Raw genomic sequence first — 15,246 nt, forward strand, 5'->3', positions numbered from 1 at the left:
ATCGTCTACTTCCATATCGATAAGGTTTGATTTCGTATGCGTCGCATCGCCGTCGCGCGACCATCGCGCGACCGTCGCCCACGCAAGCCGTGGCGCGCGGCGTTAGCTATGTGTCATGAAAATCGGTCCACTATTTCGCTCAACACTCCCGACTAACTCTGCTTTCAAACAAAGAAAACTAATTCGAAATCGGTTCAACCGTTCGGGATCTACGATGCCACAGACACACATACAGACAGACAGACAGACAAACAGACAGACAGACAGACACGTCAAACTTATAACACCCCGTCGTTTTTGCGTCGGGGGTTAAACGCTTTGAGAAAACCCTCGACCGCGACATAGTTAAAATATCATTAAATATTCAATTGTGAAGTGGGCGATGGGTTTGAGCAGTTTCATATGGTCTAATTTTAATTAAATTTAATCTAATTAAATATGGAGTACAGACGTGAGTTAATAGTAAGGACTCTACAGTATTTCTCCCGATTTTCATGTCACAGTACTGTACAAGTTAAGAGCGTCTTTCAAAAGGGCTTCTTTTTGTATGGATTTCATAGAGAATTAAACGAAAAACTTCTCCTAAATGCTGCACTCGCCATTGCTCGCTCAAGCAATTGGAATATTGGGTAGTGCTTCCGCGGGCGAAGTAGCGAGGTCATGAGTTCACGATACGTACAATGATTGATTTTCAGTAGCCAAAATTTATTGCACCGTAAAGGCCATCCACAGTCAAGGACGCAAAAAAACGTAGTTTCGCTCGCAAACGTATCCGCATGATTAAAAAATAAGTTTAAATATTATTGACAATTGACATTCCCTAATCTTACTTAAAGCGTTGGTGGCCCAGCGGTAAGAGCGTGTGACTTTCAATGCGGAGGTCGCGGGTTCGAACTGCGGCTCGTACCAGTGAGTTTTTCGGAACTGATCGATCAAAATGTCATTTGATATTTGCCAGTCGTTTTTCGGTGAAGGAAAACATCGTGAGGAAACCGGACTAATTCCAATAAAAGCCTAATAGTTACCCTCCGGGTTGGAAGGTCAGATGGCAGTCGCTTTTGTAAAACTAGTGTCTATGCCACATCTTGGGATTAGTTGTCAAAGCGGACCGCAGGCTCCCATGAGCCGTGGTGAATGCCGGGATAACGCAAGGAGGATGATGACGATTCTCTAATCTAACTTAAATAAATATAAAACACCCATGTTTTCAAATTAAATAATTATGTCTTTGAACTCCATCTCCATTTTGCAAAGAGAAACTTCAAAAGTGAAATTTCTAACAGACAATGTGCGAATTTTAATCAGCATCTCAAATAAATTAAAAAACAATAGTTAGAAACCTACGCAGGTAAAATTCGAGCGAGCTATTAGTTCCAAAGAGCCTGGCCTCAATCTACGTCTACCTACGTAGCGCCTAAACGTAGGTGACGTAACATTGACCGACTGAGCCGAATAAGGTCTTTTACTCAGATATATCGCTGCGTAGAGATCGCATGTAACACATTGATAATGTTCTATTTTTTCCGTCAGTATAATTATACTTATTTGACCCTGACTGTGTAGATAATTATAAGAAAAAGGGCGCCGATGTTTTGTGTGATGCTGATAATTGTGATACAATGCAGTCACTAAGCAATAACATATTAAGTGGGTGATAGACGTGCGAGCAAGACATTTCAAACCGGTTGGATCGGTTTTAAAGTACGCGTACTTACTGTGACACACAATCGAAAAAAATCGTTGAGCCATAAGTACGCTTACTTGCTCGTACGTCTATCAAAAATATGCCACACGCCCTTATAACTTTCACATAAGGTTGTGTAAGATAATTTTGCACTTTTAAATTTATTCTAAGCAAAGTGTTTCTTAATTAAAAATAAATATGTTTTCGTTTTATTAATTTAACGTTGCAATGAAATAATGTGTTCTACTTTATATTTCTTATAATTTATTTCAGCTTTGTATTCTATTTATTACAAAATATAAAGACAATGCACACTACAAATGTAATGCATCCATTCGTCGAATTAGTCTTGTAGACAAAAGTCGCAAGTATTGGAGTAACTGTTAACTGTGAGCTTGAGTGATCTACCACTAAATATGTCTGTGGAATTTCCATGCTCCAAATAATAATTAAAGTATAAGAACAATGATGTAATTAATGTTTTATTATTCGTCTATACATGACCTTTCAGTTCGTGAGTTCACATTACAATTAGAGAAGATTTAAAAATGATCGAGTCAATAGATGATTGATATATATCGATAACGATGGGTATAGCAATTAAAGTTAAGTACCGTTTCGATATCTTCTGAGCATATACCAAGAGTTTTTGACCTTTTAGAAGGTACTGGATAGTAAGTGACCGGCCACACCAGAGCGTCGCGTGTCTCGGGGCGCGCAACGGGCGTCCGCGCCACGCCGCTTCAGTGTAATTCAAAAAACGCCTCCTCAGTACATTTTGTATAGGAAAGACGTAAGACGCGCCCCAGGTGGCGTGGCGGCGGCGGGGCGCGCGCCGCGCCGCTTGGCGGCGCGCCTTACGTCCTTCCTATACAAAATGTACTGAGGAGACGCTTTTTGAATTACACTCAGGTGGCGTGGCGCGGACGCCCTTTGCGCGCCCCGAGACACGCGACGTATAAGTGGGAACGCTGCCTAAGAACGTCACGGAAAATAAGTAACATACATACATACATATAATCACGCCTGTATCCCATAAACGGGTAGGCAGAGCACATGAACTACTAAGTTTCAGTGAAGAAAATAAGTAAGTATACATTTTATTTGTAGTAATAGTTATTTGTTATACAAGGGTGCAAAGTTGTATTTTAACTTTTTAACGCAGAGTGTGGAATTGAAAAACTATCAAGTGAAAGGGTTCTATACTTGAACCACTTGAACCACGATCGAAGCGAATAGAATCCTGAACTTGGTGAGTTTTTCAACACGCGAGAAGTAAAATACATTTGCATTTGCACCCGTGTGTAACTCAAAACTTTTCCCCTCATCATAGCGAGGAAAGTACAACGCAAAAAACGCGTTTATCACTGCTTCCAATAATTTCACAGTGGTAAATCATCTTCATCACTAGATTCACCCACTTTTATCAATTTTAAAGCAGAAAATTTGACAATATTCAAGGTGTATAAAATGAAACAGGTCCACCTGATGGAAAGCGGTCACCGTAATCTATGGACGCCTGCAACTCAAGGGGTGTCACATGCGCGTTGCCGACCCATTAGAAACTTGTATACTCCTTTTTTGAAGAACCCCATACTGCAGTTCATCGGGAATACTTCGGCAGAGAGCTCATTCCACAGCCGAAGCGTCCGCGGGAGGAAATTCTAAAAATCATGGTACTTAGGTGCTATGTTGTTGGGAAATGTATATTTAAGCGAGGGAGACGCAATATCGGTGTTCACTCGATTATATAACTAGTAATTGCATTGCTATAATATTATGGTGAAGTGCGAGACTGCTTGCAACATAGTAGGTAGGTATCGCATAGGGTAGTGAGATTACTGGCGGTCTGCTAATCGCATCCTGAACATCTTGTCCTTGCACGGAGATGGAGCTTCGCCTTCCCATCCCTTCGCAGGGGATTCTTGGCGGTAGTTGCTCGCCGTTGTTGCCTTTTAGACATGCGGTTGCGGGCCTAGCACACTAGTTGGATAAACTTTATCGTATCAGTGCGTCCCCGTCACTTGCTAACAGTGCGAAAAGGATCTATCACGCGACCATGCTTGCCTGCCTGCCTTCAGTGGATTTTAGAAATGAAATGAAATTAAATGAAATTCTTTATTCTTAAATTGCTTTAAAACTGCGTAGCCAGGGGCAATCAATGAGTTTGAACGTGGATTGAACCTGATAACGACTTGAATAGAACTAGGACTGAATTGAAAATGTCATAGATACTCGTAGATGACTTAGCCAAACTTCATCCTTACAAAATATGCTAATGCAAAGTTAGTGTGGTCCAACACTATTACAAAATTAACGCGTTCACAAGACTATTCAGACGAAAACCTCAATAATCGTGGTCATTTGTTTACAAAGTAGAAACGCCGTCTGTGTCGGCTAAATGGTAAAACCGCTAGCTAGTCTACCTACCGCAAGATTTGCGTTCGGATCACGTAACAGTTCCAATATATGGGCGGTAGCGGGTAGTAAAAGACGAAGTGAAAAACCTCACCAATTTTTAAACATGTGTGTTTAGTTGCGTCGTGACTAGTAACTAAAGTATTGGCCAGCTCTTCGCTCAACGCGTTGCCCTTTCTGGAAACTCTGGTCAACTAGCAATTAAGTAGGTGGACTTCATATTGCCAGACTCCCGTAACAAAATCGACTAAACATCCCGGCAGAGTTTTATGCTGTTCTAATACCTATTTTACTAACCAAAATTGTACCATATTCTCAGAAATAAATGATTATGATAAATACGAAACCATGACGAGGAGCTCAACGAAGACCGTGGCCCAACTCCGCGTCTCTACTTTCCATATCTTTCCATGTCGTCAAGTTGGCTGGGGTTAGAAAATTGCTTTCCGCTTATGCCTCGCGCCGCCATTTTCTATCGCCAGACGAACTGTCACGGACGTCAATACAAAGCGAGGACGCACTCTGTTTACATTTTAAAACGTATTTAAATTTCAGATAAGCCACCTTTTGTGTATTTATCGTACGACTTTGTTTTTCCTTATTATCTGCTTTCGCGAACGTTCAGTCGCCATCAAAAATATCTGAGCAGCCGAAGCTCTCAGAAATATCGTGCCACGCGTGTATTATCAAGCGCGTTCCGATATTTGTGAGCAGTTTGCCCGTTCAGATATATCAGATGTTGACGGTCAACCAATTTGAATCCTAATCCCCTCTAGAACCCTGTCTTATTGACAGTATTGACACCGTGCAGTATTGGTTCTACAGCGACCTAGGATTCAAACTGGTGACTGTACAATGTTATAACGTTGTTTAAACGGCAAGACTTGGAGCAGGACTCCTACTGTTATGAGTAAGACATTTAAATTTGCATTTTTATGGCAGTATAGTCTGTGGTATACTTCTGTTAGCATTAGTTGGCATAGCTTTCGTTTATAAGATCTGGCGAACTATTTTTACTGTTTCTGTGAGATACTTGTGCTTACAGCTACATTCTTTAAGTTCGTTCGTCTGCGTTGTATGATAATAGTGTTTAAGACTATCATGTCATGTGTTCTTTCGTCACAAATTAGTATAAAACATAAAACCTATCTAGTTGAGTGAAAAAAAATCTACTTATTTATACGATACTATACTAGCATTTAGCAACCCGCACGAGTATTATTCATATATAAATGGCTACTGACATTATTCATATACGCCATTGTAAATATTTATTATTTTTCCAATTATTTTCATATTACTTTAATATTAACCCACACACACACACACACACACTACTCATCTCTTTTATTTTTTATGTATGGCAATATCCGTTCCCTTCCCCCACCTCACCTCACCTGTAAACGTCAGTGTGTAGGACATCCTCCGCCGCGGACGCGTCCAAAAAGTTTATTCAAATTTTAAAACTCAAAATTACCGCAAAAGGGGAGCGCTCCCAAAACAAGTGACGTTACGAACCACCCTGTGCACAAGTTTCAACCAAGTTAAGTGATTGTATTGAATATAACTCAAAATTGAAGTGGCGGACGTCGAGCTATCGAAGAAGGTGAGTCCCGGCCCCTCCAATAAATCTTCCCCTTGAATCACTCTATTAATTTAAAAAATCCGCATCAAAATCTGTGGTACTATGTGGTGTAGTTTAAAATATCTAAGGATACCATGGGGACAGACATATAGCGGGAAGCGACTTTATTTTATGATGTCGATGAATCCATGGTCAAAGCCTTAATTAACAGCGCTTTTTGGAAATTTGTTTTTCAAAGCCAACTGTCATTAGGTAGTTAGGTATCCATTTAAACATGACAAATCTGCGCAGATTTCCCAATACTTAGGCATTCACTACACAAGTATCTTTCAAGTTTGCCCAATACTTAGGTATTCACTATACAGAGCCAAATGACTAACTTGGTCGTAACTTAGAGCCTTGCCGGTTTTATATGCTAAAGACTTCGGTGACGTGTTCAGTTACTGTGATAAGGGTGTACGTTCTAAATAAAGGTATTATAATGAGCGGTTTATAACTTTATCGTAGTCACTTAATACCTGAGTCACCTGACGTAATAAATAGGTATACTTTATGTAAGTCAACAAAAACAAGTTGATTCAACCAAACAGATAGAGTCGGACCATGTTAAGTTTGCAACGATTTTAGTAGCCCAGTGCAAGGGTTTAAACGAGATAAATTCGTAGTTTGACGTTTAAAACATTTCTACTGGCGGGACTGGCGAAATATTTGCCAACATAGCTTAGTATTTACAGTAAATTGCAAAAAACATATGTACAACGAAGTGGGCGTATAAATATAAAATACGACTTTGACATACAGGAAAAGTCAAATAGGTACGAATTTACAAACATTTTTGTATGTTTTCGACACGTACAGTGAGACGAATCGAACGACACCTCATAAATAAATGTATCAATAAATCAATCCACAATGCGTGCCAACAAAAATAAACATCATAACGAGAAACTAGTTGTGTTTCTCTGTTTTTGTTTCAAGTAAAAAGATAGCATGCAAGTGAAGACATTACCGGCACTGGAATGTTTTGATAACGAACTATACATAGCTCTCGGCCAGGCTATAAATAAAGAAAAAATGCATTACGTCTATAAATAATGTAGCGCAATAGCGTACGTTGCCAAATTGATTCCTCGGAGTAAAGCAATGAATAGAGTAACAACATATTAAAAACGTTTTAAGCAGGTTCATCTTATCAGCCTTTTATCACCCACTGCTGAGCATAGGCCTGTCTTCTAGTACGCCATTTGTACCGGCCCTGGCCCCGTAGCCGAATGGCATTTCTCCGACGCCAAACGAAAGCGATACGCCGCTGGCTCTGTCGCGCCAATACGCAAGCGCGATAGAGATAGATATCTACTAGCGCTTCGTTTCGTGAGCGTTTCGTGAGCGATTGTGCCATTCGGCTAGCCACCCTGAGCTAGTTTCATTCAGCTGTGACCCGCAATTTTTCGAATGTCGTCCACCCAACGTGTCACTCTGCGACGAAAACTTTACATACAATACAACATCAGGCCCCTTGCCGAATGGCATTTCTCCGACGCGAAACGAAAACGAAACGCCGCGAAAGGTAGTCTGGCTCTGTTGCGCCAATACGCAAGAGCGATAGAGATAGAGCGTTTCGTTTCGTGAGCGTTTCGTGAGCGTTTGTGCCATTCGGATACGTACCCAGGAACCTAACGTTTTAACAGTGGTAGACATTGAATCTATAATATTGATCCTAAGTGCAGGATTGATTCGATCTGTAAAAAACCTACTAAAATGAACCGCACTGATATTGTATGGAAACTTTGCACTTTTGCAGTCGGCGTTCAGTCAGTGTGCAGTTCCTATGTAAATTACACTATGAATTCTTGTTTCCGTAGATTCAGAAGTACCTACAAATTATTGTATGCTGTTGTTACTCTGTTTCCTTTCTTTACTCCTATGCTGATGTTGATATAAATTTAGCTTACATTTGTTACATCAATCGTTATATCAATTATAATAATCTTATTGCCAAGGTCGAGTGGCCATATGCTTTCTCTAAATATAAACAATAGTTATTTGTTATAACAAGGGGGCAAAGTTGTATTTTAACGCCGAGTGTGGAATTGAAAAACGAGCAAGTGAAAGGATTCTATAGTTGAACCACGAGCGAAGCGAGTGGTTCGAGAATAGAATCCTGAACTTGCGAGTTTTTTAACACACGAGAAGTAAAATACATTTGCACCCGAGTGTAACACAAAACTTTTCGCCTCACTATAGCGAGGAAACTACAACGCAAAAAATGCGTTTATCACTGCTTCCAGTAGTTCCACAGGTGGCAAATCATCTTTATTACTGGATTCACCTACTTTTATCAATTTTAAAGCAGTTAATTTGACTTTATTCAAGGTCAAATTACTTTACCCACTAGTGGATAAAATGCGTTTTTACCCGCTGGTATTAAAGGACAAAACACGTGTTTCCGAGCTAGTGAGGGGAAAAAGTAGTTTACGGTTTAGTCGTAAGAAAAATCGTTTTATCGTAGGTAGTACCTAATAAATGTTATGGCTGCTATTCCAAGATAAAGGCAGGCTAACGAGATAAGTGACTATTAAACTTTTATTATTCGTTAAAGAAATAGTTGGGTAAATGTGGGAACAGTGGTGTATGAATCTCATATAGGCAAAAGCATATTAAAGATGAATATTGAGTTGTTGATCGATAGATAGGGAGCGGTAAACCCAAACAACGATGGATGGATTATGTGAAAGAGGATATGAAAAAGAAAAAGTGAATGCTCAGCTGACGAAAGATAGAAGAGAATGGAAAAGGAAGACAGCTGTACCGACTCCACATAACGTGGGGTAAGGGTAGGAAGAAGAAGAAGAAGGGTAAATGTTGTTAAGAAATGTAAGAAACTAAGAAGCCTGAAGAGGTTGAAGCCAGAAGAACTAAGAAGCCTGAAGAGGTTGGCTCGTTGGGCGGACGACATTCAGAAGCTTGGAGGTCACTTGTGCTTTAAAAACTACCTCTGTTTTTTTTTAATTACTTAGTGATTTTATAAGGATAGTTATTTACACTGAGAGAAAAAACAACTAGACTTTATGTTCGTTCAACATTTTTTTTTGGTTAAAATAGCGCCTACGTGTTCTGACTCAAACTAAAAGTTTGATTTTGTTAAGTGTAACTAGTACATTTTACTAGTTTTATTATATTTGAATCAACAAGTCGATTTTATAAAAGCGACAGCACAGATTGTTTTTAAACGTAATGTTTGGCTGATTTAATCAAATATCTTTTAACAAGTTTGTGTTGTTCTTAGGCAGCGTTCCCACTTAAGCGTCGCGTGTCTCGGGGCGCGCAACGGACGTCCGCGCCACGCCGCCTGAATGTAATTCAAAAAACGTCTCCTCAGTACAGGTTTTGTATAGGAAGGACGTAAGACGCGCCGCCACGCCGCCTGGGGGCGCGTCTTACGTCCTTCCTATACAAAATGTACTGAGGAGACGTTTTTTGAATTACATTCAGGCGGCGTGGCGCGGACGTCCGTTCCGCACCTCAGGACATGCGTCTCTTAGATGTGGCCGGTCCCTTACAAATTCTACTTGTATCATCAATATTGTGATTTATTCCGTTTACTAAAATACTTTTGTTTCAAACGGATAAAACCGCAACAAATCGAACTTGTTAAATTCACAAGGCAAATTTCTCTCAGTGTAGGTAAGTACATATATTTTTTATAAGTCGACTTTTTCGAACTTTTATCCCACAAAAGTTCACATATTGTACACGCCGAGAGCGGAGAGCGAGCATAGATTTTAGTTTCCCCATCACACATACACCCAATGTTAATATTAATTCTAAATCTTTTTCACCAGAAACACGTGCTATTATTCCTATCAACTCACTGGATCTCATCTAAAAAATAGTATGACAACACTGATTAGCGTACAAATTGGGTCGGAGCGTACTAAACGATCTGAAATTGAATTAGCGTATCTGTGCGTTATGCAATACTAATTATGGCTGTTGGAAAGGAGTCTGTAGCAATAGACATCAAAGTGGGCGAACAGTGTAAAACACATGTGCCGAAAAATGTTTCGCCTACGCCCGACACGCCCGTACGTTAGATTTGAGAGTACACATGTGCATTGTACAGTCAACCAATTTGAATCCTAGGCCACCGTAGAACCTTTGCACAGTTAACGTCAATGTGACTTCTTACGGCAAATAGAACAAGGTTTAAATGAGACAGGGTTCTAGAGTTGCCTAGGATTCAAATTGGTTGACCGTACTTTCCAAAAAAAAAATAACGTTCTTGGTAAATTCATAAAAGTTTCACAAGAATCTTTGATTTAATGAAATGGGAAGTTTCAATCTCCTCAAAAAAAATGAGGAAAGTTTCAGAATGTTTCTTTTTTGGAAAATTTCATAGTTTTGGTAACATTCCGTTGGCACATCACATCAGTACCCTTGAGCTTAATGACATACAGATTGATTAACACTGCTGCAGACCATACATTTATCTTGTCTTGACACTACCAGTTAAAATTCAAAAGCTGTAATAACGAGTCATTTTCCACGGATAATTTCAAATAAAAGGTTCCGTTTTCATGGCCCTCGAGCTCATAAACACCTAACCTCAGCCATCCTACGCTAACCATTAACACGCTCACGGGAACCACATCCGTGACTTTAAATTCAAGCCATAAAGTCTTCGTATAAGGACCCTTACTCATATTCTGATCGCATGCCTATGATTGGGGAACTTCGCGTATAAGTTTTTTGTCAATGTTCGTTACACACAGTGTAAGCAAAACGGAAGATATTTAAGAAATGATATTTTTTACCTGGAAGATCTAGCACCGCCGAAGGCATCCATATGTAATGAATTGTCATAAGCAACGACTTTTTATTATTATTATAAATGGGCTTACTCTTGCCCACATACCAGCCAAAGGCAAAGACGTCACCTACGATGGAGTAAGCTCGCCCAGAAGAATACATGACTGTCTTTGGACTGGACTCTCTGTCTGGATAGTTCGTCTTATACATTTTGTATACACAGATTCCCACCGGCTTGCCTAAAATTGATTACTAGTAAAGTACTATTAATATTAAGGTAGGTTTCTTTTTGCTCAGTGTTGCCTAGCAGAAAGTTTCACCAGCCGCCACTGATACCTAGGTGCAAATGTTGATTTTAATGAGTTCAGGCTACGATTGCTTTCAATTCAACTCTTAGTTTGTTGTACTAATCAATATTTTGTCAAAGCCATTTAAACAGGGGCTAGTAAGACTGATAGAATTGTTAAAACTTATATAATATATTTATTCAATATTTCTCTTATAGCTGAAAGGAGCACAGATGTCATATATACCATAGATCAAGCAAACGTATCTACTTAGCGTGTCAAATGAACTCAGTGAAATCCACTGAGTTGTCCGTCTTTAATCGCAGCTTGCAGCTTTCGGGCGTCAATTTTTGTAAGTTGAAGTCAATCAAAACATAAAAAATGCCTCGTTACGTGATATTCAATTGCAACAACACAAAAATTATGAGCAATCAAGAGCCTGAGACATATTTAAAATTACAGGCAAGAAACAACTTCAGTACAAAATTTGACACGCTCGGCCCCTATACAAATAGATGAACTTGTTTCTTCTATCTAAATAAAGTTCTGTGGAAAGGAGTCTGCTAGCAATAGACATCAAACATATCTCTTCTCCGCTTGTAAAAAAAAAAAAAACATTTCTCTTAACGTCCTGATTTCACCCTACTGTCTTACTGTTCTGCCCTCGTGAGAAAGGATTATATTTAATATATTTATAGATCATCCTATACTGGCTTTATTAACTGACCTGCGCTCGCGCATTCAATACGAACTCAGCCAGGAAGCAGCTTAGCGGATAACTGTTGTGTAACGGTTGTATAAGACATTATGGGCCAAGTTTGACCTGCGTTGTATTTATTGTGTGACAGTCTTCCGTAGACAGGAAGACGGTAACCTTACGGTTATAGGCAGATGTTATTGACACCAGAGACTTAAGACGTTTCAAAAATCAAAATACGTTACTAAGTATCGTAAACGTCAGGGAATATGACATTCATTGTATGGAGAAAGTGAACAGCGCAGCGCCCCCAATCCGTTGCTTACTAGAACTAAACATTACATGTTTTTTCCTTACCGTGAAATTTACGCTATACAACGTGTTTCCGGTAACCCTCAAAACCTCAGACACCCCAACTGATTTTTATTTTTTTAAACTCATCTAGAGTATTCATCTTTTAATCTGATGGTTACTTTTTTTTTAATTGAATTTTTAATTTTCTGTACACCTCTACTTGACTTTTAGCTCTACACTCAATAAAATAATTGCTAACTTCCACCATAAACCATAAAACTATTTATTTGTGTACGTTACTGCAACGACATAAGGTTTAACGACATACGAGTTCAATTTGTTATGACTTATGATAAACATTAAGATTAAACTGACAAACAACGTCAAACTCGTAGCGGAAAAAATAATCGTCCAAGTAACCAGCCAGTATTAATACCCCTAAATACTGAAAAAGGTAAACAACCTCTAGCAATGCGATATACACAATGTTGTCTTACGAGTACAATATAATAGGCACGGAAAAAATAACTAATAATACAAATTTAAATAAAAATATTACCCCCATCAAGATATAGCTCAATCGATTCTACTCTCGATTCTGAACAAACTGTTTTCAGGTTTTTAGTGTTAAGTGAAACACGGTGTATACGAGCCCCAATGCAAATGATATCGTCTAGTATGAAAAAAATATTATGTCCTAACTTCGACCTCAAAATTCAGGATGAATTAGATGATTAGTAGAACATGTAACATAAAAACAAGAGAGCTTATAATGCATATTTTATTTATTCAAAACATAAATTAACAATTTTCCTCACTAGTAAACAAAAAAACATAATTTCACCAAATGTAACACTCGCAAAAATGTTCGTCTTCAGCGTAGCCGATGCAGAAAAGAACAACTACCACTTGGTGGCGTCACCTTTTGCATCTAAAACGGCCTTAATTCTGAGCGGCATTGTATCTACCAACTGTCTATACTCCTCAGGGGTTATTCCATTCCAGACACCCACAAGTTTCTCCTTAAAATCAGCTTTGGATTTAGAAGGATCTTTTCGCAACTTTTTCTTCATTTACCACTACAAAGTTTTTATGGGAGATAAGTCTGGACTGCTGGATGGCCATGATATGGTAGGAATTTGTTTTTGTTTCAGCCACTCCATCGTTGTCTTGTTAGTATGACATAAGGCACCATCTTGTTGAAAAGTAAATCCATTTATATACTTGAACTTTCTTATAGACGGTAGTGAACTCTATTCCAAGATGCTTTTGTATTTCTCTGCATTGACGGTTCCATCTATAAATTGCAGACATCCCACACCCTGTGCCGACATACAGCCCCAAATCATTTAAAGATGCTGGAAACTACACCTTGCGTTCAAGACAGTCTTTGTGAAATGCATCTCCTTTTTCTTGAATGACTTTACTTCGTTCATCGCCAACTATGACCTCAAATTTGGATTTGTCGCTCCATATCATTTTTCGCCACTGATCGGCAGTCCAGTTTCTGTACTTTTGTCCAAATTTCAACCTGTTAGTTTTCTGCTTTTGAGTAAGTAATGGTTTCTGTTTAGCGGTGTGAAAACCGAAGCCCATTATTTTCATTACTGTCTTTCAGGTATCGACTGAAATGTTTATTTTGATCGCGTCATGCCATAGTTAGGTAAGTTCTCCTGCTCTTGCATGACGATTTTTCCTGATGATGCTCCTCAAAATCCTGTTTTCTCTTTGGCAGTTATTCTTCGACGGCCAGATTTATTTAAACAGGAGACGGTTCCGTGTTTTAGTTGATGCTGGATGATTGTATGCGCCGTAGATCTTGGCAAAAAAGGTCTTTGGATATTTTGGAACGTAGATTTGCCGCTATTGTTACTGGAAATTATAATTTTCCTCACTGATTCAGGCACCGACTTACCTCTTGCTATTTTGGTATAAAAATGTTGTAGAATAATTATATTTTTTACAGAATTTACCTTTTTATGTAGCCGTATATCATATCAGACGACTTATAATATTATTAATTCAATTTAAAATATTATTGTATAATATAAATCTTACTAAACTATTTTTATTTAAAATAGACGACCTATTATGCCTCAAATATGAACTAGGCGTATTTTTTTGCTTTAGATATGTTATTTTTATGATATGATTATATTAAAACATATAACATTAGGGCATTTTGTACGGCGCAAGACTAAACTAGTTTTAATGGCTTAGTGTGTCGTGTATTCCATTTATCATCAAAGTCAATCTGGGTTTAAACACCAGTTTCGGAAATAAATATCGCACGTTGAAGTGTGACTAGACGATATCATTTGCATTGGGGCTCGTATCAAGTAATCTAGTAACGTGTTCTAAAACGTCGAATACTTATGGTGGAGGTAATTCTTACCTAGGGTATTAAACGGGGTTGCAGATGTAAGTAGTGCGAAAAGATTTGCCTTCGTATTGTTACGGAAACATACGAACGTGTCATGCTATTTCAGTCAGTCTCAGTACAAGATGTAACTGACATTGACTGAACTATAGCATGACAAATACGAACGTTCCCGGAAAAGTACGAAGGAAACTCTTTTCGCACTATATCTGTACAACGTCTGTTCAATATGCTCAACCGATGGCAAATGCTGCACGCTGTCGCTATGTAGGTTTACTAGGTTTTAAGTGTGAATTGTTTTAGTTTTTTAAGTCTTAGCATTAGGTAAATGTCTTACTAACACTAATATTACTTCTTTAGAGTTGTAATGTTCTACTAACCATCTATGGACCCTGAGTCTGAAATAAATGATTTTTTTTATTATTATTTTTTATTCAATATATTTAAGGAAAGTCGAGGTTATTTAGGTACTTACCTACTTGCTGTACTCATTCATGAATTTGAATTATTTTTCTTACAAAGTTTCCCGCGATGCGTCAGATTTGATGCAATCAAAACAAAAGTTATAAAATTCGTTAGCCTTGTATGTAAAACAATTGGTCAAATATTATCAACCGCAAAACCAAGGTTACCTTTTGGAGGTAAATATAACGTAATATAATTATACGTATTATGTAATAGGTACACAATACGAAATTTATAAATGACTATTATGAATGAACACCGACAACGAGCAACTTTAATTTACTTACTTACATTATGTATTTGTAGGTGTGGACGAGGCATTTAATATCTCTTTAATACTGCATTTAATAGGGCACATCAATAAAATCAAACCCTTCTGGTGTTTCTGGACTTTCTGGTGTCCGTGGGCGTCGTTGATTGCTTACCATCAAGCGATCTTTCTGCTCGTTAGCCTCCTATCTCATAAAAATCCCTTGAACATGTGCCTTGCTTTGCAGCCTTTGCATTTTGTATTCTTAGTTAGATTATCCAAGTAGTAGTTCTACTGCCATGCATTTTCAAAATAGTTTCTACTCTGTTCCAGTCTTGCAGCTATAAAACCTACAGTATTTTAAACGTAACCCGTTT

At 38.4% G+C, this 15,246-nt stretch overlaps 1 protein-coding gene across 1 annotated transcript in view; it reads left to right on the plus strand.

Moving 5' to 3' along the window:
- LOC125236916 (pleckstrin homology-like domain family B member 1) overlaps nucleotides 1-15,246 on the plus strand; it is an 85,542-nt gene that overhangs the window by 16,121 nt on the left and 54,175 nt on the right. The gene's annotated exons all lie outside the window — the stretch shown is intronic.

Source organism: Leguminivora glycinivorella, chromosome 20 (assembly GCF_023078275.1).
Source record: "Leguminivora glycinivorella isolate SPB_JAAS2020 chromosome 20, LegGlyc_1.1, whole genome shotgun sequence".
NCBI lineage: Eukaryota > Metazoa > Arthropoda > Insecta > Lepidoptera > Tortricidae > Leguminivora > Leguminivora glycinivorella.